At 46.2% G+C, this 25,681-nt stretch overlaps 1 protein-coding gene and 1 non-coding gene across 3 annotated transcripts in view; both read right to left on the minus strand.

Moving 5' to 3' along the window:
- NTM (neurotrimin) overlaps positions 1 to 25,681 on the minus strand; it is a 1,406,997-nt gene that overhangs the window by 1,290,426 nt on the left and 90,890 nt on the right. The gene's annotated exons all lie outside the window — the stretch shown is intronic.
- TRNAT-AGU (transfer RNA threonine (anticodon AGU)) lies at positions 11,912 to 11,986 on the minus strand. The gene has a single exon. It is a non-coding gene; the product is annotated as a tRNA-Thr (tRNA).

Genomic DNA, 25,681 nt, shown 5'->3' on the forward strand with positions numbered 1-25,681 from the left:
AAGCCATGTTGGATCAGGTCAATGGCCCATCCAGTCCAACACTCTGTGTCACATAAGAACAGAAGAGAAGCCATGCTGGATCAGGCCAATGGCCCATCCAGTCCAACACTCTGTCACACACTGGCCAAAAAAACCCCCCAAACAGGTGCCATCAGGAGGTCCATCAGTGGGGCCTGGACACTAGAAGCCCTCTCACTGTTGCCCACACCCAAGCATCAAGAATACCAGAGCATCACTGTCCCAGACAGAGAGGAAGGAAGGAAGGAAGGAAGGAAGGAAGGAAGGAAGGAAGGAAGGAAGGAAGGAAGGAAGGAAGGAAGGAAGGAAGGAAGGAAGGAAGGAAATAGACAGGGGAGGGAGAGATGGAAAGAAAGCAACTTTAACTTTAAATGCATTCTTTAAGCCACTAGCAAGCTTGGCTTAGATACATGGTTTAATGAGATATGAAGAAGCCAAGCAGGCCAATGGGGTGGTGGGGGCTTCAAGAGCCACACAATATGTGTGAAAGAGCCACATGTGGCTCCCAAGCCATAGTTTGGCCACTCCTGCACTATACCATGCTGGCGCTGATCTGATTGTGGATCCTATAACTTAAGTAAAGTTCCACCTTCCAGATTGGTCAGCACAATTCTGTGCTGTGCAATTCTATTCACGCCTACTGACAAGCCCTGTGTACAGCAGGGCTCCTCATATCAGGAACTGCCACCTTAGATGATTAATCCCTTTATTAAAGATTGGGCCCCTCTTTTGTATTGCTAGGATAAAAACCATAAAATCAGTGCCTCTTCCTCTAGCCTTTCATTTCATATGGTATTTGAAAGCTCTACGTCTGAATAAACAAATGGAAATCATATTAAATTTAATTTTGTAGCACAAACATTTATATCGCAGGGCAGGGTATTGGAATAATCCAGAGTCACCTTCAATTAAATTCCATTCATTACAGCTCTAGAAAATAGAGAGGTCATGAGAGGTAATTTATAAGAGGCAGAGCAAGGAGGATTTTCTCCTTGGAGCTGTCTAGGAAAAATGGGTACGGTTTGTGAAAAATGATTGGTCGATAGGTTTAATACAAACATTACCTTTTTTTTTGACTGGGCATGGACTTGCATGTGATGGTTATGGTTACAGATGGTTCTATGCTGCATGTTGCTGTTAAAATGATTTCAATCGCTTCTTTTGCACTCATTTCTGTCCCTGGTTGTACGGAATGAAATCTAGGGATCCATACAATTTCAGTATGCAGCTGTGATTAGACCCAGCAGGAAACACTTTGCCCTCTTGTTTCTGGCTTTGTTTCTTCACTTTGAACGCATGAAGCTGCTTTTTACTGAATCAGAGCCTCGGTCCATCTCAGCAAGTACTATCTTCTAAGACCGGCACTAGCTCTCCAGGGTCTCAGGCAGAGAGATGTCTCCAGGGTCTCAGGCAGAGAGATCTCTCAGGCAGAGAGATGTAAGTGATGTCTTTCACATCACTTACTGCCAGAACTTTTAACTGGAGATGCCGAGGATTGAACCTGGGACCTTCTGTAAGCCAAGTAAGGGTCCTGCCACTGAACTACGGACCCTCCTCTCAAAAGCATGCCCCACTCTTCCAGATTTGCAGGGAATGAGAAGTCTCACAGTGAGGTGCCGGAAGCAAGAGGAAGATTTAAGAGATCGAACGCTTTCCCCGGCAGATCTTGTGAAGGAGACTGCACTTCTGATACTTTGAGTCAAACTCACAGACCTGACCTCCTAAAAAGAACATCCAAATCTTATTCTAGTTCCAATGCCGTTTCATTTTTCTGTCTCTCCCTGCATGTGTGTGCACTGCACCCAGGCCTTGAATTCAGCAGGAGCTCACAAGAGCACAGCTCCTGAACCTTTCTGATTTGTGTGTGTGTGTGTATAAAGTAGTATCAAGTCACAGCTGGCTTATGATGACCCTGTAGGGTTTTTAAGACAAGAGACTCACAGAGGTGGTTTAACACTGCCTTCCTCTATGTAGCAACCCTGGAATTCCTTAGTGGTCTCCATCCATGTACTGACCCTGCCTTAGCTTCTGAGATCTGAGGAGATTAGGCTAGCCTGGGCCATCCATGGCAGGGCCTCTAGATTGGTCATGGGGTGGGGGAGTTTCTAATTATGGGAAGAAGAACTATGGACGAAGTCGCCTTGTGAAATTATGGGATTTGCTCATTTTAGAGATGCAGTTATCTGTCAGGAAGGGTTTCAGCGATGAAGCTTTTAGAGGTGGGTGACAAGAACATGAAGAGTTTGAGCATCAGGTCCTATGATGAATGGTTGAAAGCAGCAGGTATGCTCAGTTTATGTAAGGGATAATTAAGGGGGGGGGGATATACGATAGCAGTCTTTAGCTGTCTGAAGAACTGTCACTGAGAAGGCGGCAGGGATTTGCTTCTTGTTGCTCCTGAGGGAAAGATTACAAATAATGGGTTCAAATTACAAGAAAGTAAATTCACTTAGGCATTAGGAAGAATTTCCTAATGATACGATGTATTTAACAGGAGAATAAATTGTATCAGGAAGTAGCGGGCTATTTTCCATTGGAGGTTTCTAAGCAGAGTGTGGAGCAGGGGTGGCCAAACTGTGACTCTCGAAACCCGTTAGTTGGCAGCTTAGATGAGGCATTTAAAGATAAAGTTGCTTTCTTTCCACCCCTCCCTCCCTGCCTGCCTGCCCTAAACATCTGACATTCATGTCTTGTGGCTCTAAAACATCCCACATTTATTCTATTTGGCTCTTATGTGAAGCAAGTTTGGCCACCCCTGGTATGGACAGTCACATGTCAGAGATGTTTCAACAGCTGTCATCCCGAGTTGAGCAGGAGGCTGGGTTAGATCAGGGGTAGGGAACGTTGGCTCTCCAGATGTTTTTTGGCTACAACTCCCATCAGCCCCAGCCAGCATGGCCAATAGCTAGGGCTGATGGGAGTTGTAAGCAAAAAAACATCTGGACAGCCAACGTTCCCTACCCCTGGGTTAGATGATCTCTGAGATCTTTTCAAGCTTTAGGATTCTGCAACACTTAATGGCAAATTCCAGAGGGTTTGATTACATGGTTCACTTGAGCCTGCCTTGGTGGGGAGGGCGGGGTATAAATAAAAATTTATTATTATTATCATTATTATTAGATGTTGGGGTTGAGCCTGGTGAGAGCAAAGTTTGGGGAGGGGGAGGACTTCAGCATGGTATAACTCCATAGATTTCACCCTCCAAAGCTGTCATCTTCTCCAAGGGAACCAATCTGTGTCATCCAGAGATCAGTTGTAATAGTGGAAGATCTCCAGGCCCCACCAGGAGATTGAGAACTCTGTGATTTGGACTCCCTCCCAAGACTTTAGAGCATTGCAGGGGGAAAACACTCTAGGCTCACTTACATACTGACTTTACACTGACAGTGATAAGAGTACGGTACTCTTAGGACCTCAACTGGAAGGTGTATATTAGCCATATTATTTCCAGTATATGTAACTGCTGCGGACATAAGGCCAGATACACCTGGACAGGGCTTTTTTTTTAGCAGGAACGCACAAGAAAGCACTTCCGGCTGGCTTGGCATCAGGGGGTGTGGCCTAATATGCAAATGAGTCCCTGCTGGGCTTTTTCTGCAAAAAAGCCCTGCCCTTGGGCTCTCTCAAAGAAAGTATGTCATTCATTTCCCAATTGGAACATTCCATTTGGGGTCCTATATTGTTTATTGTCTTACAAGTCTAGCTGGGGCTATGTTGTAATGTGTACTTTTTGACCTCTGAAGAAGGCGTCTGCAGGCCAAAATGTGTCAAGTCCTATATTGGTTCTTTTTTGTGCATTTGTCACTTTGATGATTTTATGAGACTTCATTAGCACCGCTACAAAGTTTCTCTATTTTTTTTTGTAATAAATATGTGCACATTTGTCTATAATTATTGATGTTTTTAACTTTTGGTCCCTTAGTAGTGCTCTAAACTTCCTTTGGAGATTTTCGCTTAGAAAGGCCACAAGACACGTTGAGACCTGTCCTATAATCATTCTCTCTGAAAATGGATGTAGATAGACGTATATATGACTATTTCAAAAAGACTAGATGAAGTCAGAAGGCTTATTAAAATCATCTTTTGAGACTTTAAGCACTACTGATTTATTTCAGCCTTAATTATAACCAATGGCATGGGAATTATTTATCACCTTAGTGATATCACCTTGCCTTACCACCCACAGAACCAAGGAGAGATGTGACAACAGAGAGCCCAGCCATGTACCAGATTTACTCCAGAAAAGAAAGTGGAATCAAAAAGGTGCTTTTATATATAAAAAAAGAAACCCAAAGATTGAAAAGTTTCCAGTCATGAGCTCCCTCTGGCAGACAATTGTACAAGCCCTTAGGTTTCTCTCCAAGATGACATCCTGTTGACAATCTTTCAAAAATGTTTCATGAAATCTGCCAGCAGTTAATGAATCTTCAATGCAGAACCTGTATAAACATCAGTGATTGTGCACATATGCACAAGGTGTGGAGAAAGCTGTCATCCTTATGTGTGTGCCAAAAATCTCACACATTGTTTGGTCAATTATGGGGGCTGCCAGCAGACATTGGAAGATGTAAATTCATCAGAGATATTCTGGATGGTTCCTCGTTAATATGCATCTCCTCCAGGTAAGTGTCATAGACTGTCCATATATGGTCCCCATGCAGATAATACGTAGAGTGACAGGCCAATGCATCCAGAACTTTTTTTGTAGCAGAAACTCCTTACATATTAGGCCGCACACTCCTGATGTAGCCAATCCTCCAAGAGTTTACAGGGCTCTTAGTAAAGGGCCTACTGTAAGCTCCAGGAGGACTGGCTACATCAGGGAGGTGTGGCCTAATATGCAAAGGAGTTCCTGCTACAAAGAAAGCCCTGGGTCTATCTAATCATATTTGCCAACTGAGCATGGTATAAGGACAGTTGGCTTCTACCCTGATGCTCCATTCAGTAAAGCCAGAAACTTTCCGCCAATTTAAGTAGTTCTGCCACCGGTATAAGACCCACTTCCATCAGGAGAAGGTTCCATAGACTGGAGTTGGCTTCACTCATTCCTGAATGGAGTGGTAGGATGGTTCTGAAAAGTGTTGTCAAGTCACAGCTGACTTATGGCAACCATGTAGGATTCTCAAGGCAAGAAATTATGAGAGGTGGCTTGCCATTGCCTGCATCTTGGTAGTGACCCTAGACTTCCTTGGTGGTCTCCCATCAAAATCTAACCAGGGCTGACCCCACTGAGAGTAAATGAGATCAAGCTAGCTTGGCCCATCCAGGTTAGAATACCACCAGGGCTTTCTTTTCCTACCAGGAACTCCTTTGCATATTAGACTACATATCCCTAATGTAGCCAATCCTCTAAGAGCTTACAGTAGGCCCTGTACGAAGATCCCTGTAAGCTCTTGGAGGACTGGCTAAATCAGGGGTGTGTGGCCTAACATGCAAAGCCGTTCCTGCTACAAAAAAAAAAAGCCCTGCATGCCACCAATTCCACCTTGTGCGCGTTCTTCACACTTCAATCTGACTGTAGCCATTCTTCACTGACAGCACTTCATACACATATTTTGTAATGTTCATAGGCATGCAAAGGAAGTTTCCACCTACACAGGATGTGCTGCCTTCTCCAGGTCATAGCTTTCCAAGGATATGGGGACTAGAAACTGTCTGAAAGGGGCAAGTAAAGTCAAAGATGCAATTATTGCGTTTTCTAAGGAAGATGGGCATCTATCCTCTTCTTTGCAGGGCTCCACCTAGATTTGCAAAACAGAATGCTTGCATGGGAGAAAACTTGGCTCTTTTCCCACCCTCCACCCGCTTCCAGCATCTGCTAGCAGTTATCTTCCAAGCGTGCCACCAATTCTAGTGCTGCAAGAATGAAAGACACAGGGGATGTGCTTCCTTTTATGTGTGAGACAAAAGAGTCTGTGCACACAGCAAGCTCATGCTTGCACTTTAAGGAGCAGTGTTCTAAAGTACTAAAGACTAACAGGAAGAGAAGAGACCAAGTAGATACTTAAGACATATGAGGATCAAAGCAGAGCAATGGAAAGAATAGTAGGAACGCTTCTCCTGCACAGATTCCAGCGGGTAGTCGCGTCAGTCTGAAGCAGCAGAACAAAGTTCGCCACTGGACTAAAATTTTGCTCTCCTGCACAATCAGAAATGTCTAACTGGAGCTGATAATGATCTTGCCAGCAAACTCTTCCTTTTCAATAAGCTGGAGCCAAAGAAACCTGGAAAGCTATAGTGGCTTCAAGTGAACTTTCATCCCAAGGCAAAGCAGGAAGGACAAGGGCAAATCTCAGTAATGCTTGCATGTGAAACAGGACCATGGACAGAGCTGTTGTCTACATGATACACTTACTATGGGGGGAGGATGCGTTTCTGCTCTCACATGACATAGCTGTTCATCATCTTTCTCAATGACCAAATGAGTACATTTCAAATACCCCCTTCTTAGTGTAAAGAATTTACATTACCTTTTCAGCCCGCAGCAATTAGAATATTTGTATTATGCTCTTAAGAAAGAGGCTGTGCATCCCATGAGCCATTGCTAAGTAGCTAAAGAAAGTTAAAGAAGCCACTTTTTCTTTAAAGAAGAACTGCATACACCCAGAAGCTTAGGTTGTCTAGAAGAATTAAAACTTGCTCTCTCTCTCTGTAAAGTGCTGTCAAGTCACAGCCAACTTATGAAGAGCCCAGAGGACTTTCAAGGGAAGAGGCTAACAGAGGTGGTTTGCCAACGCTAGCCTGGGCCATCCATGTCAGGGTGAAAACCAGGGCTTTTGAGCAGGAATGCAGTTCTGGCTGGCTTGGAGTCAGGGGGTGTAGCTCTAGAATTTGTTGTAAAACTCTATGGTACCATAGAGGTTTTAGTGCGAGTCCTAGAGTGCCCTCGGTGTGATGACATCACTTCTGGATGATGTCATCACGCTGAGGATGGTGCACGCCAATGAGGCCCTTTGGGAATGGGGATCCCCCTGGTGGCCTACTTCCTACCAGTGGGTTGAGGCCCTCCCAAGCAGGGGATCCCCCACCTCCAGTGGGAGCTTGGCAGCTTTAATACTATCCTGTCCACCAAGGATTCATTGTGTATAGCTGCGCATAAACATTTGTGCCAGTCGCACTTTGGGAGGACTTTGTATAAGCTGGACATTTATTTATTACTTGTGATTGATTTTACCTGGTATATTTTTGGACTTCATGTATGCCACAGGTTTTCATCTCATTTACTGGATTTCCTGATTTCTATGTATTTCTATGTGGTTTGATTTACATAAGTATGTTGTTGTTGTTGTTATTATTATTATTATTTAAAATCATTTATTTATCATGTTTCTGTGGTTTTGCAATTTTGAGGCTGGTATCATGGAATTGGTGGTTCTCCTGAAACTATAGTTTGAAGGGGGGCAGATATAGGGATGCCAACTGCAAGCTGGGGAACACCTGGAGAGTTGAGGTTGGATCCAGTGGCTTTTTCTCCACTGGAAGGGCACTGTGCTTGTTTGTATTTAAGGACTGTAATGGTTTGCAATATGGGCATGGTAGGCTGTCTTCTACCCCTCCATGAGGAAGATGACTGAAACATGCTGAACAAGCTAGTGAGCTACTTTGAGGTTGTACAACCAACTATTACATTTATGGCACCCTACGAGCTGTAAAGAATCACAGAGACTTCTTTGCACAAGCAGTTTGTATACATTGTGAGCTGGAAGCCATTTGGAATTCATCCTATTGGACAGTCCTTTGCTTATGTGACCTGTTGAATCGGATATGTGTATACAAATTATATATCAGAATTCAGTAATTGCATTTTTCACTTTTGTATTAGTTATTTTTCATAGATCTCCCCCCCCCTTTTCCCCCACATGTTTTTCCTGTGATTCCCTTTGTTGTTCTTGCTTTGCATTTAGACCCATCTAAAGGTTGGCAATTCTAGGCAGATGTCTACATATGGCCCATTCAGCTTCTCCAATCCACATGCCCACAGCATTTCTCCTCTCACAGATTCCAGAACCCTGAACCCACTCCCACTGTACGTAACTCTGTAACTGGTTGGATGCAATTCTGGTTAAACCGTCGTCTACAACAGAAGTCATAATTCCAAGGCCCTGAGAGGATGTACCTTGGGATTATCTGCAAGATGCATTGAGGAGGAGGAGGCGGCGATTGGATTTATATCCCACCCTTCACTCAAAATCTCAGAGTGGTTTACAATCTCCTTTACCTTTCTCCCCCACAACAGATACCCTGTGAGGTAGGTGGGGCTGAGAGAGTTCTCCCAGAAGCTGCCCTTTCAAGGACAGCTCTGCAAAAGCTATGGCTGACCCAAGGCCATTGCAGCAGCTGCAAGTGGAAAAGTGGGGGATCAAACCCGATTCTCCCAGATTAAGAGTCCACGCACTTAACCACTACACCAAACTGGCTTTTTGTTTGCTCGCCGCAAATCCAGCTTAAGGCATGGGGGCTGAACTGAGAGCTCAGGAAACTGCCCCTTGGATACTCCCAGAGACTAGCTGTTAAGACGCTGCTGCTCCCCACCAACAGCCCTACTGGCTCTCCTTCGCTGGAGACGCAAATCGGCTTTGCAATGCAAAGCGACAGGAAGTGCCTCAGGACAAGTGCCGTGAAGGCCAGAGTCTGGATCATAGATTGTTGCATGCATGGAAATTCATTCATATGAGTTTGGTATATAATATCTGACACAAGATGTATCACTCCTGCCACACTCCAATCCCAGATAAGGACACAGCGGTAACAGATGGAGGAACAAGGTACTTATCTTGTTAGCTGATGGATTTATCTTTCTACCTTCCCCCACTCCCACCCCAGCCCCTTTTCCCTACATATTCCATAGCATTTTAGTGAGCCAGTGTGTTTTTTTTTAACCAAAGCAACATATGGAGAGAGAATTGATTCCTCTCCCCTCCTCCCACCCAGCTCCCTTAATTCAATAAGAGCTACAGTGGCAGATAAACAGCTTGTGGTGCTGAGGAAATTTCAAATATTGGCAAGAAAATGTCAAATTGCCTTGGTAAGGAGGAGAAAAAATGGTGTCAATTTCTTTCTCTTCCCAGGAAAATGACCAGCTAAAAAGACTTGAGAGACACAGACTGGCGTTATCACCCAAGGGGTAACACCTGCATTAAAGGGGGAAAACATCAAGCTTCGGGACCCAAACTGACATTGGGGCCTTGCATGATGCTCTAGAGATTTCACAGATTTCTATGGTAGGGTTGACACTCCGCAGTTGGGGGCAGGAGATCCCCCGGTTTGGAGGCCCTCCCCCCCACTTCAGGGTCATCAGAAAGCAGAGGGGGGGATGTCTGCTGGGCACTCCAGTATTCCCTATGGAGACCGATTCCCATAGGATATAATGGAGAATTGATCTGTGAGACCAATCCCATAAGCCCCAAAAGAAGGTGTCCCTATCCTTCATTATTTCCAATGGAGGGAAGGCATTTAAAAGGTGTGCAATCACTTTAAATGTGATGGCCAGAACTCCCTTTGGAGTTCAATTATGCTTGTCACAACTTTGCTCCTGTCTCCACCCCCCAATATCTCCTGGTTCCACCCCCAATGTCCCCAGATATTTATTGAATTGAACCTGGCAGCCCTTCTCTATATCTCTGTGACAAAACCCATCGAAATCTGGAAGTTCCCTTAGCATTGTGTGATAGAATCATAGAGTTGGAAGGGGCCATACAGGCCATCTAATCTAACTGCCTGTTCAACGCAGGATAAACCTACAGCATCCCTGACAAGTGTTCAATAGAATCATAGTTGTGAGATCACTTCCATGCATCACCCTTAATATCCATTTTGAGGTCTCAGCCCCCATTTCGCTCCCAGGAATTGGCATTTTAAAATGGCAACCTTAAGAGCCAGTCCTTTCCTACACTGTTCCAAAATACCAACTCTATTGCTTTTAACCTTCTCCATTTTATTTATATTATTTATAGCCTACCTTCTCATTGAGACTCAAGGCATCCCATGCAATCTAAATCAATGCAATCTGGACAATTCCATTCTGTCCTTGACTCACTGTCAGAACAGGATGCCCTGCCACACTCTCAAAGATGCATGCCAGTCTCGGTCTTGGAATCCAGAGGACCAAATATGATCCACACAGGTTTGTGCTTGAGCTTGCACACGTCAGGAAGTCTAAACCAGGGGTTCCAAACATGATGGCCATGAGCACCGAGGTATCCACTGACCCCTTTCCTGCTGCCTACCAGATTTCAGAAAGTAGGTGGGGCCAAGTGAGGCTTTTCTCCAGCAAGGCTTCTGATTGACTGTTGAAAATGTGATTGGCTGTGCAGATTTTTAAGAAGTACTGCTTTGGCAGCAGGTGACACCACGGCACAACGGTCTTCATGGTGTGACAGAAGGTAAACTGTGGCAGCCAGTTGGTGGTGGCCTCGGCCTCCTGCAGCAGCCATTTTGTGCCCACAGTATATCAGAATTCCAAAGGTGGCCATGAGTTCAATAAAGATCTAAAGAGGACTAGCTAGCAATTTGGTATAGTGGTTAAGAGCAGTGGACTCACAACTTGAGAACCAGGTTCAATTCCTCACTCCTCCACATGAAGCCTGCTGGTGACCTTGGGCCAATCATAGCTCTCTCAGCTCCTAAAAAGAAATCTAGCTCACCACTAGCACAACGCTAAGAGCTAGAGCTTGCAGCAATCAGACAATTTTTGCATCTCTTGTCTAATCTACACACAATGCCAAATACAACTACGACTACTACTACTATTCTCTGCACATATCTAAGGCCTCTTTGTGCCCAAAGGCCTAGAGGAAGACAGAGGATCACCCGGTGGAAAGAAAAGACCGACTTAGTGACTGGAAGCTTCCCCAGCCTTTCTTGTATATTGTTGTGTTTTTCTTGTTCTGCAAGGTTAGCTGCTCTGGGGAGACAAGTGCAATATACAATAACACAAAATAAACAATCAAATTGAGTAAAGAGATCCTTAAAATATTCCATCGGTACAAGTTCTGTTATCAGCATTTGAACTGTTTGCTTCAGAACACATGTAAGGTTAGAGACAGAATTCTACACAGCGGTTTGATCAACTGGAGCATGAATATCCAGTGCAAACTAGTGTGCCCTGGAATTCACACCAAAATTGTTGAATTCATGTTACAGTTTTTTTCCCAACATTAATGCCATTTGTCCCCATTCATGTTGTCCCATCCTTTGTCCCGGTATCTTCTGAGCATTCTTCACCAGCAGGGACAGCAGCAGTAACCCAACTGGGAAACAGAAGCAAGATGGACAAAGCAGATAAATGGAGTGGCTATCACATACAAAGCCCTTCATAGCCTTGGACCCCTATATCTGTGACTCTGTCTCTCCCCTGTGCCCCACCATGACAGCTCTGCTCATCTAAGCAGGGACGTCTGCAGGTGCCAGCTTGCGAATGGGCAAAGCCAACAACTGCCCATACAGGTGCCTTCTCCGTTGTGGCCCCCACCTTGTGGAATGGCCTGCCCGAGGAAGTCAGCAAGGCTCCCGCTCTCTCATCTTTTCTTAAACTATGGACAACTGAAGTGTGCACGCACACAAAAGCTTATACCTTGAATGAAACTTTGTGGGTCTTAAAAGTGCCACTGGACTCAAACTTTTTTCTTGACAATTCAAGAGGGGGTTTCCACAAAATTATTTGGGCAAATTGGGGACTGTGGTGTTTACTGATGCACAGAGTTTGCTGTAAGTTTGATCCAGTTGTGTAATTTTGCATCATTGAATATATTGTGTTAACACTTATGAACACATATGAAGCTACCTTATACTGAATCAGACCCTCAGTCCATCAAAGTCAGTATTGTCTACTCAGACTGGCAGTGGCTCTCCAGGGTCTCAAGCTGAGGTTTTCTATGCCTGGACCCTTTTTAGTTGGAGGTGCCAGGGATTGAACCTGGGACCTTCTGCTCACTAAGCAGATGCTCTACCACTGAGCCACTGTCCCTCCCCTTATGCTTTGCTTCAGTGCCGTTTTTTAGATTTCTGTTGGCTCTGCTACTCAAATCCTATTGCATTGTTTACTGAATGCCCCATCTTGCTGATTGTATTGACTCACTCGCTGTAATCCACCTTGAGCCCTAATAAGAAAGGCAGACTATAAATAACTTTAGTCAATAAGACATGCAGCTTCTTATCCTACGACCACTGCAGCCCATGGTATTCTTAGCCCACAATGAATTGCAGAGATAGTCTAACTCATTTGTTATGAGGGTCAGATCTGGCATAAATGAGACTTTCTCGGGCCAAGCCAGGTGTGTCATAAAATGTAATGGCAGGTAGTGAAGATATAAACTTTCTAAAGAACACTGATAAACATAATTCAAGATTTGTTTTAAATATATATATAATAAAATATGCTTAAAATATTAGCAGTCTTGCAATATTTTGTTTATTTAACAGTTTTTGATAACTGGCACTTCTTGCCCTGAATTATTGCATCAAAACCTGGAGACAGTGTCTATGCTGTAGCAATTTTGAGTATGGTGTTCAGGTGCGGGTCAGGTGTGTGTCTGTAAGCTGCAAACCTCCTTTTGATTTATTGACATTCCTTACAGAAATCTCATGGTCAATGATTTGAACCTAACACTCAGAGGGAAACATGAAATGGCTGGGCATTGTGAGATTTTGTACATAAGTTGCTTCATGTGTTGGTCCGCTATTGGAAAAATAAAGGCTTTGCTCTGCAGCTCTTGTGCGATTGAGCAAGCCTGGCAAAGCAAGCTGTGATGCAGAAGGAAACAAGAGAGGAAAGAAAGAAGCAGACAACAGTGAGTTGCTCATGAGCCTGATAGGAGCCCTCTGGGGGCATGATCTGGCCCTCAGGCCAAAAGTTTGACATCCCTGGTCTAAAGTCTACATCATGGTATAGTAATGGACAAAGTTCTGGTAGATTTCAAGGTAATCAGTTAACCAGAACCTCAGATAATACATCATCCTCAGGTTATGAGATTCTTAGTTGGCTTACAGCAACAACAGCTGGTCAGTACCATGGACAGCTCGCTCAGTAGGGGGTGGACGCAGACCAGCTGGCCAGCAAAACTTGGAGACTCACTGTATGGAACATCTGAAGCTATCTGAGGGCTTAAGCTGTCATGCTGGAGGCATGTTTATTCCATGCCACATCTAGGAGCACATTCTATTCTAGATAGCGTAGCAGAGATGTCCTCTGTTTCACTGTGACATTATGAAAGCAGAGAAGAACCTTCTCAAAATGCAGATGCATTCAGGGAGTTTGAGGGCAGGTAGCCTCTTCAGACACAGAAGATGAAGGCATCTTTGTCCGCTAGAGGAGACAGTTGCCTGTGAAGCTGGTCCATGAACCCAACCTCCCTGAGTCTTCAGATTAACCCAATAGGTCTAAACCCTGGGCTACATACTGAGCTTTAAGCTTTATTATGAAAGACGAAAGATAGAGGAGACACCATTCTGGGTGCCTGTGGCAAAGAAAAACCTGCCTGTGTGATGCTGCACATGCCAAGTGCTTAAACTAGGCTGCTAGATGTCTCTATAAGTGCAGCTTTGCATGCTAGTCCAAGCCACAGATCTTGGGGGCTCATATTGCTTGCGTAGCTAACCAAAGGCCCAGTTTTAACAGAGCTATCAAGAGTAGAAAAGAGCAGGAATCCAGGCGCACCTTAAAGATGAACAGCATAAGTGGCAGGGGATGAGCTTACACGAGTCGCTGCTCATCTCTTTGGATAGCTGGGATCTGATATCTGAGCAGTGACTTCTGAAAGCTCCTGCCCTAACATGTTCCTGGGCTCCTACTCTTTTCCGCGGCTACAGACAGACGGACATGGCTAGTTCATGGGGGTCAGGCCCATAGCACCCCATGGGGCCCAGCCTCCTTGCAGATTTCACAGGCCCCTTCCCCAAGCCTTGGCTCCCCCCTCTCCCTGGGGACCCCTCACCCCAATCACCTCAGCACATGAAGCAGGTAGCAGCACTGGCAAGCTCTCCCCTGAAGCACTCTAGCAGAGTTGGATGGGTGGGCAGGCAGATTCTGAAAGTTGGGTGGGTAGGTGGGCAGCCAGCCCCACCACCTGCTTCCAGCTGCCCTTAGTCTGGCCATGAATAACTGAGGGCTCCATGTGATACCTTGTTTTCCACTGCCATGAGCTATAGGGCTGATGGGGGTCATTTTTGCTCCCACTGGCTCTGACAGAAATCCCTAATGCACAGTTCCACCTGCTCCCCCCATCACCATAGCTTCTGTTTCTCTTTTATGAGGCTCTATCATTCTATTATCCACCTGCAAGTTGATCTTGTTACACCACTGTACTCCTCTTTTCATTCAAAATAAATAGAAAAGAGCAACAAAAGTAACACAATTTGTGGCAGGGGAAGAGTTTTTGCATTCGCTTCAGATATCTGAAGAAGAGAACAGTGACTCACAAAAGGTCCTCACCTGCCACAAATGTTGTTCGTCTTCAAAGTGCTCCTGGACTCTTGTTCTTTTCTGCTGCCGCTGCAGACAAACTAACACAGGTGCCCATCTTGATTAAAAATAAAATGTTTCACTTTAAAAAATATTCATAACATGGGGGGATTCTGAAGATTTTTGTTCTGCACATTTTTACGGCTGGCATTCCAGATTCCTTCGGTTGCTGCTACAATACTTAAAAGCTATTCACGCACAGCCAATGCAAAACTAACATTAATGGATTCTACCCCCCCCACCCCCACCCCCCGTTTTTGATGGGAGAAAAATCAGCATGAGGTAACAAGCAACAGCACAAAAATAAAGACCCCCTAGGTTCATTTCATGCAAAGGAGAAGCAAAATGAAAACCAGGATTTTTGAGCTAAAGCAACAGGGTCAGAGTTTTGACAACATCCCGGTTTTTAAAGCCGCACTATGTAAGAACATAAGAGAAGCCACGCTGGATCAGGCCAACGGCTCATCCAGCCCAACACTCTGTGTCACACAGTGACCAAAGCCCAGGTAACCTTCAGAAGGTCAACCAGTGGGGCCAGAAGCCCTCCCAATGTTGCCCCCCAAGCACCCATAATACATAACATCTATACCTTGCCTAGAGTTTTGCTCAAAGAACTCCAGAATCCTGTACACTTTCACAGCTTCCACCTGTCTTCTAACATGCTACAACCTAATCACAGAGCAAATGAGGGCAATGGTTACAGTTCACTTTTGGAGTACATGTACTCTTCTTTCCAGGAGGTTCTGGGTTCAATCCCTGCCATCTCCAGCTCAGTGGGCCACGGGTGGGAAGCATTTGGGAAGTTCTTTTTCAGCCTGAGACCTAGAGAGCCACAACCAGTCATAGACTGGTGTTAGGGATGCCAGCTTCCAGGTGGGACAAGCAACAAAAGAAACAACTACTGTGATATGCTAACGTTTACTAAAACCATTTAAAACCTTCATATCTTTTTATACTTCATATTGTAACAGAGGTCCAATTCTCACATTCCCATCTTACAAAAAAAGTCCTATGAACACCCAGATGTAGACTCATTTTGTCAATTGACTTCCTCAGGAGTAATTCTTCCTATGTTTCTTCCAGGGTTACCAGCCTCTAGTACCAACCCAATGTTAAAGTACTTCTGCAACATCTTCTCTCTCATTCACTCAATGACTCTTAAGTGCCTATATTTGTTTTAGGGGCTTGTCAAATTTACTCTTTTAGCCAGATGCACAAGCCTGCTGGAGTTTGCTAGCCTACAGCTCTCTACAATACATTACTAAAGGCAAGCTGTTCTTTAGATGGCCAGTTCTTATACTCTTTATAACTAATTGTTCATTCTCAATTTTAATTTCAAGCAAGCCATTCTTTTGACAGCAATTCAGCTCAAAGCCACTCAGGTGCATGATCGCGAGCAGGCCAGTCCTATGCCTCTCCTGCATGCAAAAACCTCTTAGAATTTACTAGCTCTTAGAATTCATTGTAAGAGATTCCAGGCAGAGCCTGGGGACCTCCTGGAATTACCACTCCTCTCCAGACTACAGAGATCAGTTTCCCTGGAGAAAATTACCACTTGCGATGGTGAACTCTATGGTATTAAAAAAAAGGTAGTCCCCTGTGCAAGCACCAGTCGCTTCCGACTCTGGGGTGACATTGCTTTCACAACGTTTTCACGGCGGACTTTTTGCGGTGTGGTTTGCCATTGCCTTCCCCAGTCATCTACACTTTGCCCCCAGCAAGCTGGGTACTCATTTGACCGACCTCGGAAGGATGGAAGGCTGAGCCTGCCCCGGCGGGGAGGGCGGGATATAAATAAAATTATCTAATCTAATCTAATCTGAGTCAACCTGGAGCCGGCTACCTGAACCAGCTTCCGCTGGGATTGAACTCAGGTCGTGAGCAGAAGGCTCCAACTGCAGTACTGCAGCTGTACCACTCTGTGCCACGGGGCTCTATGGTATTGCACCCCAATGAAATCCCCATCCTCCATTCTCAAATCTCTAGGAGTTTCCCAACCTCGAGCTGGCAACAGTAACCCCTCACCCCCTGCCAGGAGGACTTGGCAACTCTATGCTCAATAAACAAATGATCTGAGTCAGTGCCAGGCAACCATTCACACAAAAACACATATGCATGCTCATGTTTCCTGTTCACAGGACTGCCAACTCCAGGTAGAAACATTTCGGGGGATTCTTTCTTTTTTTGCCGGGGGGGGGGAGGGGAGGTGGAACCTGGGGAGGGCAGGGTTTGGGAAGGAATCTCAGCTGTATACAATCCCATAGAGCCTACCCTCCAAAGCAGCCATTTCTCTCCAGGGGGAATAACCAGCGGAAGTAATAAAACTTTCACGCCAAGGGTGTAAATATGCATTTTAGTGAAGTTCAACAAAAACAGAACTCTGAACGTTCTTGAAACTTTTCCCACAAAGTCTCTCAACAGTCACAAAGAATGAAAGCCTCTTCAAATAGGACTTAATGAAGTCTTTAATTTCTTAGTGTTCCATTCATGATGGTGCGGAGAGAATAAGGAATCACTTTTAAAAGCAGTCCTCACGGTTTCAATTGTTAGTTCTTCCTCAGCCTCTTTCTCCAGACATTACACGGAGCCACAGCTCTACTCTTGTGGCTGCTCTGAGATTCAGAGTATAGGGCAGGATATAAATCTCGCAATGTTACACAGAGCCACAGCTCTACTCTTTATAACATGGATCCACGCATGCCAGTAGCAGCAAATTAGAGCATGTGTGGATCCATGTTGTAAAGAGTAGAGCTGTGGCTCTGTGTAACATTGCGAGATTTATATCCTGCCCTATACTCTGAATCTCAGAGCAGTCACAATCTCCTTTACCTTCACCAGCCCCCACCCCACCCCGGCCACAACAGACACCCTGTGAGGTAGGTGGGGCTGAGAGAGCTCTTACAGTGGATGCCCTTTCAAGGACAACTCCTGCAAGAGCTATGGCTGACCCAAGGCCATTCCAGCAGCTGCAAGTGGAGGAGTGGAGAATCAAACTCGGTTCTCCCCGATAAGAGTCCATGCGTTTAACCACTACACCAAAATGGCTCTCTTAATGTAAGAGACACATAAAATAAATGTCAGATGTTTGAGAGCGTAAAGACACGAATGTCAGATGTTTTGAGAGCCGCAAGACAGGAAGGCAGGCAAGCAAACAGATGGGGGAAGAGGGGAAAATGGAAGGAAAGCAACTTTAAGTGCATTCACCAAGCCACTGGCTGGCTTGGCTTGGTGAAGTGATTTAAATGCCTTCTCCAAGCTGGCCAATGGGGTAGTGAGGGCTTCAAGAGCCACACAATATGTGCAAAAGAGCCACATGTGACTCCCGAGCCACAATGTGGCCACCCCTGCTCTAGTCTGTATCTATAGGAGATCAGCTATAATTTCAGGGGATCTTCAAGCCCCACTTGAAGCTCAGCCATCCGACCCATTCCTTCAGCTAGCATGACTGCCAGCCTTTGGGAACTGCTCTTGCAAAGTCTCACGGAGTTCCCAACTGCGCAACAGCCCTAGAATAAACATGAGTCCTCCTCACTGTGCCTTTCCTAAGGCCTTGCTCTGGGAATCTCAGAATGGAGTCTCTGGGATGGTGAGAAGCGTGTGCAGCAAAACTCCTCCCGGGAAGGGGCTCCTGAAAAGCCCGTTTCCTCCCTCGGCGAGCCAGCTGCATGCAAATGGCATCCTGCGCTGGCCTGGCCCCCGTGCCTGCTCGCCTGGCTGCCTTCCCTTTAATGAGTAGAAATGCTTCTGACTACGCATTAGCGCCCAATGTAATGATGCAATGAGCTCGCCATTTATCATCATAATGCCAGTCAAACGAACCCCCTAATCACATAAACGCAAGGAGGGAAAACTATTAGAGTTTATTTGCGGAGAAGCTTTGAAGTCACTCCTGCCGCTCAGCCTGTGCAAAAAACGAAGGAGAAGACCGAGGCTGGGCCGGCCAGATTCCTTCTCCCAAAGCTGCTCTTCCGCTGGCCCGGAGCCTTCCTCTGCAGGAGACTGCAGACTATCGTGCTTTGAAAGCCTCACTGCTCCCTTTGGAGAGGAACACCTGTTTGGACCAGGGGCTGCTCTACTGGCTGCTGGTTTTAGCATTCCTAAAGGACCAGGCTTGGTGTCCCCATTCAGGATACTGCAACAGTGGCATCTGGACCTCCACCCTCTCTCAGAATGAGCAAAAGCTTGATCCTCAGAGAAGTTCTTTGAAAACTGAATGGAGGCAGAGAGAGCCAGGTACAACCACATCAAGCTCTTTGAGAAACTGCGCTCTCTCTCTCTCTCTGAAGAAGGAGGAGGAGGAGTTGGTTTTATACCCTGCCCTTCACTACCCGAATAAGTCTCAGAGAGGCTTACAATTGACTTCCTCTCCCCACAGCAGGCACCTTGTGAGGCAGGGGCTGAGAGAGTTCTGAGAGGACCGTGACTGGCCCAAAGTCACCCAGTTGGCTTTATGTGAAGGAGGAGTGGGGAATCATAGAGTTGGGAAGGGACCTCTCCAGGGTCATTTAGTCCAAAGCCCTGCACAATGCAAAAACTTCAAAAATGTCTTCCCCACAACCCCAGTGACCCCTGCTCCAAACCCAGAAGATCGTCAACAAACAAACAAAACCCTCTCCAGGATCCCTGGCTAAACTAGCCTGGAGAAAAATTGCTGCCCAACCCCAAAGTGTCAATCAGCATTTCCCTGGGCGTGTAAGAAAGGGCCACAAGAACGAAGCATTGATGCAACCCTTCCTGCCTTCCTTCTCATGAGCTGCCTAAGTTCACAGAATCAGCACTGCTGTCAGAGGGCTATCTAGCCTCTTCTTAAAAACCTCCAAAGAAGGGGAGCCCTGGTTCTCCTTCTAGTTCTCCAGATTAGAATCCACCACTCTTCACCACTACACCAGACTGGCTCTTCAGGGCCCTACACTGGCTCTCCACCATTTAATGGCGTCAGCAGGGTGTGTGGTTGCCAGCCTCCAGATGAGGCCTGGAGAGCTCCTGGAATGTTAAGTGACCTCAAGATCACAGAGATCAGCTCACCTGGACAAAATGGCTGCTCTGAAATGGTATGCAACTGAGGTCCCTCCCCTCTCCCAACCCCATTCTCTCCCTCCAAATCACCAGGAATTTCCTCAACCTGAGCTAACAAACCGAACATAGTGGAGTGGTTAGTGTTGGACTAAGATCTGGGAGACCTGGGTTCAAATCCCCACTCTGGAGTGGAAGCTCAGTGGGCAGCCTTCAGCCAGTCACACCCCTTCAAGCCTATCTTCCCTTCCAGGGTTGTTGTGGGGTCAGAACGGAGCAGGAGAATGGCGTCAACTGCTTGGAGTCCCCAGTGGGGAGAAAGGTGGGCATCAATGAAGTAAGTAAATAAATAAATATTCCATAGAAAAAGAGGTGCCAGAGCTCATCAGCTCTACTCATTTGCATATGCCACACACCCCTGGCATCACCAGAAGGGGTACTAAAGGGTACTAAATTATACCAGCCTTAAAATGCTTCTTGAATTAGAATTGTAATAATAAAAAACTTACTCCCGTCAGGCTTTTAAAACTACTTTTTCCTAGGTGGCCACAACAGCCCCATGGCGCAGAGTGGTCAAGCTGCAGCATTGCAGTCCAAACTCTCTGCTCACAATCTGAGTTCGATCCCAGCAGAAGTTGGGTTCAGGTAGCAGGCTCCAGGTTGACTCAGCCTTCCATCCTTCCGAGGTTGGTCAAATGAGTCCCCAGCTTGCTGGGGGGGAAGTGTAGATGACTGGGGAAGGCAATGACAAACCACCCCGTAAAAAAGTCTGCCATAAAAATGACATAATGCAATGTCACCCCCGAGTCGAAAATGACTGGTGCTTGCACAGGGGACTCCTTTTACCTTTTTTAGGTGGCCACAGTGGCATGATGAAGATTTCCATCTGGCTGCTTTATATGTTTTGGTTATTCCCCCACCCCTTTTTTGAGGGGACAAATGTTAGAGAGTTTAAGATTTGACAAAGTTCTGCAAAATTCTCACAGGGGGTTTGAACAATGAGGCCCAGAAGTATTGGGGGAGGGAGTACGAAAGAAAGAGCACAATAAAATTTAGAGGTTCCGGAGCACCACTCCTGTGAGCTCCTGCCCCAAATGAGGCCTGCTAAATAAAATCAATCATCTTGCTTCCCCTCCCAGTACAAGTTGATCATCCAGCCACGGGGTGCCACGCTAGCAAGCTCCTCATAGGTCAAGCCACCCAATCCAGACCATAACAGAACACACAAGGAAACTGTGAATTGCATCAAGAGCAGTGAGGAGAGGTGTCTTTCAGAGTAGCTCGGCAGCTGCTATTGAACATTGTGTGGAACCCCTGGGAAGCTTCTGAAGAACCTCAGAAATCATTCCATTTGAAAGCCACTAATTTGGAGCAGATCTACACCACCCCGTTATGCCACCTTGTGCCCAAAAGGCTTCTTCATTCCGACTTTCTCTCCTGGCTGGCTGTCACATACCATGCACCCTAACAAGACCCCCCCCCCCCCGTGCCCCAGCCACACTTTTCAACTGTGACCTGTAGCTTTCCTTCTGCAGCAGTCCTGGATCTGTCTCAGAAGTCAGCTGAAGTGTGTTTATTGCACAATAATTTCCTCATTAAGTCTAAATTAAATGCATATTTCAGAACCTCCGAGTGAGAGCAAACTGTTAAGTCTAATATCGGCGAGGGGAGGTGGGCGGGAGGGGGGGGGAGAAAGAGGGAAGGAGAGATCTCGGGGAGGACGACGACTTTGAGCCAAATTACCACCCTGCCAATTGGACGGAGCAAATCCCCACGGCCCCATAAACGTCACATCATCTGCTGAGGAATGGGAGCAGGACTGCGGAGGGAAGCAGAACACGTCCCGCTTGATGCATGAGCTCAGCCATTAACTTAAGAAGCCCCTATAATTTCAAGGCTAAGAGCAACACAGGCACATTGAGGGGGGGGGATTGGGGGTCACCCTGGCTGTTGTTCTTTCCATCCCATGTAGGTGGCAAATGGGGATGAAGGAGAGCAGAGCAGCGCTCCTATACCATTAATGAGAGGGGCAGGAGAGACAATTCTGGCAGGTGAAAGGAAGGAAAGTGATCTGTACACAAATCCATTCTGCTACACATACGTTGACTTCATCAAGAAAGCCCTCGTATGAACATATGAAGCTGCCTTATACTGAATCAGAGCCTTGGTCCATCAAAGTCAGTATTGTCTACTCAGACTGGCAGAGGCTCTCCAGGGTCTCAAGCTGAGGTTTTTCATGCCTACTTGCCTGGACCCTTTTGAGTTGGAGATGCCGAGGATTGAACCTGGGACCTTCTGCTTACCCAGCAGATGCTCTACCACTGAGCCATCATCCCTCAGTTTGCAAGACCAGAGGAAGGCTGTAAATGAGAGGAAATTTTGGAGGCCATTCATTCATAGTAAGAAGGTAAAGACAATCCCCTGCACAAGCACCAGTTGTTTCCAACTCTGGGGTGATGTTGCTTTCACAACGTTTTCATGGCAGACTTTTTTTACCAAGTGGTTTGCCATTGCCTTCCTCAGTCATCTACACTTTACCCCCAGCAAGCTGGGGACTCATTTCACTGACCTCGGAAGGGTGGAAGGTTGAGTCAACCTGGAGCTGGCTATCTGAATCCAGCTTCCATCGGGATCAAACTCAGGTCGTAAGCAGAGCTTGGACTGCAGTACTGCAGCTTACCACTCTGCACCATGGGGCTCCTCGTTCATTCACAGGAACACCAAAAGTGGGAAGCAACTTGATGGCACTTAACACACAACACACACATATCCATCAAGAAAGGCATATGCCCCAACTTTGCATTTCTAGAGATGCCAGCCTCCAGGCCTGGGGATCTCCTGAAACTACAGTTGACATCAAAAACGGCAATATCCAGAAACCAAGAGGAGAACATTTCAATCTACCAGGACTTTCCATCAAGGACTTAAAGATCACCATCGTTCAACTGAAACATTTCGCAACAAAAATCCAAACGGAAGTTGCTGAACTGGAATTCATGCATAAATTTGACTCAGTCAGACTTGGATTGAACAGAGACTTCGGATGGTTATCTCATTACCAGAAGTAACTGCCTTTCTCTTTCAGGTATTCCATTCAGATTTGCCAGTAGAAGGATATTGTGGGGGAGGGTGCCTGAGGCGTGTGGGGTTTGGGGCAGGGAAGGGCCTCAGTGCAGCATAATGCCATAGAGTCCATCCACCAAGTAGGGTTGCCAAGTCCCCTGTGGCCTCTGGTAGGGGACTTGTTTCATGTGTGCATAGCACACGCAGTGCGATGACATTGCTCATAAGTGATGACATCATGCTCCGGCCGCTCTAGGAGTTTCCGGAAAAACTCTATGGTTTTCCTGGATGCTCTAGCAATTTGGGAGGAAAACTATAGGGTACCATAGAGTTTCCCTCCTAAATTGCTAGACTGTCTGGGAAAGCCATAGAGTTTCCCCGGAAGCTCCTAGAGTGGCCGGCAACATTGTGAGGGCCAGCAGGTTGAGGACCTCCAAAGCAGAGCAAACTAATTCATGCAGTAGCTCACAACTTCAATGCCAATAACGCACAGCATTAATGCCAGTAGCTCACAAAGTAGAATTTTTGTTCACAAGACTCCACAGCTTAGAGGGAACATTGGCTGTGATCCTCTCCTCTACACCCCCAACGCTGCCCAGCTTTCACTCCCAAATATCCAGACCTGGAGTTGGCAAGCCTTGGGCCAGCAACAAGGTTCAAGATGCCAAGTTGCAGATATATTCCTTCTCTAGGGAAACAGTCAAAAGATGAAAGACCCAAAGAACCCAATGCAAAATACTTCCCATCGTGGAGTTTGGTGTAGTGGTTAAGTGCGTGGACGCCTATCTGGGAGAACCAGGTTTGATTCCCCACTTCTCCACTTGCAGCTGCTGGAATGGCCTTGGGTCAGCCATAGCTCTGGCAGAGTAGTCCTTGAAAGGGCAGCTGCTGTGAGAGCCCTCTCAGCCCCACCCACCTCACAGGGTGTCTGCTGTGGGGGAGAAGATATAGGAGATTGTAAGCCACTCCGAGTCTCTGATTCAGAGAGAAGGGCGGGGTATAAATCTGCAGTCATCTTCTTCTATCACTGAGTATCCTGCATGAACCACCTCTTTGCCAGCTGATGGACAGGAGCTTCACAAGAGAGGTGACAGAAGTTCCATGGGCCCCAGAAAGCATGTCAGAAGCATCTTTGGGGAGAAAAAGAGAGGGATGATGCAGGAGGAGCATTGGACAGGCTGACAAAAGAGATAGCAATAAAACACAAGGAAAAGGAGAAGATTAATGAGGATTTCACAAATATGATAATTTTCCGGATATCATTGCATTAAATTTAATAGCATCTCGATCTGCTGGGGGGAAAGATGCCAGCAAAGCAGCTTGCGTGGGTTTGCTGAGAATGCACGGCTATGAGGGATTCTGTGTGTGCAAGCTGGAGTGTACATTTTGCAAAGATGCCCACTTCTGAGAAGGTTCCGTGCTCCATATTGCGCTCATCTGACGGCTCGTTGCATTTGTTGGGGCTGTGCAAAAAAGGAGTAAAAAGATGTCCTTCTTTCCCCCCCATCCAGGCTTTGCAGCTAACGATATTCCTTTAAGCAAACATCTTGTAGCCACCAGTGCCTGTTAAATGAATATCGACGGCTGGCAGGTACTGGCTGTGGGACACAGCCCACCTGCTGAGCTTACAGATCAGAAGGAAACAGTCACAAGGTAGCCAGTGAAGGGAAGCAAACTTCAGAGCTTTGCAGGTGGCTGGCAGAAGGAGCCTGGGGCACACTGGAGTGAGTGACTCAGCATGCTTGGACATTGCGGGGGTGGGGGGGGACAACATCACTGTAAGGGTGCACAGGTGTTATCTCCTTAAATAGGATGCCTCTCTTTATCTTAATAGCAGCCCCATGGCACAGAGTGGTAAAGCGGCAGTACTGTGGTCTGAACTCTCTGCTCACGACCTGAGTTCAATTCCGGCGGAAGCTAGATTCAGGTAGCCGGCCAGAGGTTGACTCAGCCTTCCATCCTTCTGAGGTCGGTAAAATGAGTACCCAGCTTGCTGAGGGGAAAGACTGGGGAAAAGTCAGCCGTGAAAACGTTGTGAAAGCAACATCACCCAAGAGTCGGAAACGACTGGTGCTTGCACAGGGGACCTTTCCTTTTCCTTTATCTTAACCTGGGGGTTGCCCTCTGATCCCCCTCTTCTCTCCCCTTGCCCTTTCACTGCACATGGCCTTCCACAAAGATGTATCTCTCTGCAGGTCTCTCCAGCAGAAACGCTGCCTTAAAATACTCCCAACACACTTCATACTCATACTAAGATGCCCATTTGTGGAAGGGAAAAGTACTCTTTAGATCAGGTGTTTTTTCTTTTCCTTTGACTGCAATCTGAATGTGAACTGGACCGACTTGAAGAAATGTAAGCTTACCTTTTTTACAATATACTTCTTGGGAGATTTATTTACTGGCCTCAGGATCACATTTCTGTGACTGGAGAAAACTCTGCTATATTAACCAAATAACCCAATAGAGCATTTTGGGCTTTGGGTGCTAGAGGGGCAGGGATCTGATGACGTTTTGAAGACTAGCACTTTTTAGGTTGTTACCTGCTTCCCTCTGTACTAGTTATCTAATCTGTAGACCAACAGCTAACTTTAGAACCCAATAAGACTCCCATCAAAATGGAATATTGGCCAATTCCTACTCAAACAGAAGCTCACTGGTACAAAAAACTGCAATTCTCAGCTGCGGCTTAGATATTTCTGCTCTTTTAGAAAGTAGCCTTTCAACCAACAGCTGTATACCCAGTAGAGAAAGGTTCATCCTTAGGTCTGCTAGAAATGCACGAACCAAATTGTTCCAAAAGCCAGACAACATTCGAAACAGGAATTTCATTTGTAACAAAGAACCAGGATCCAAAGTTGTTGGATATTGCATCGTTCCAGTCATCCACCTCCTCGATTTTTTCTTGACAGAGAAACCCAAGAGGTAAGTGATTATAAATGGTGTGACATCCCTCCGTGTGTGGGTAACAGGCTCAGATAAAACCTTATTATCCATGGATACCATCACCAGTGGGAGGAAAGGCAGCATGCTACAGTCGGATCTCATCAGATCTTGGAAACTAAGTGGGGTTGGTGCTTGGGTATGAGACAACCAAGTTTGGTGTAGTGGTTAAGTTTGCGGACTCTTATC

The sequence above is a fragment of the Heteronotia binoei genome, chromosome 12 (genome assembly GCF_032191835.1).
Source record: "Heteronotia binoei isolate CCM8104 ecotype False Entrance Well chromosome 12, APGP_CSIRO_Hbin_v1, whole genome shotgun sequence".
In the NCBI taxonomy this organism is placed as follows: Eukaryota; Metazoa; Chordata; class Lepidosauria; order Squamata; family Gekkonidae; genus Heteronotia; species Heteronotia binoei.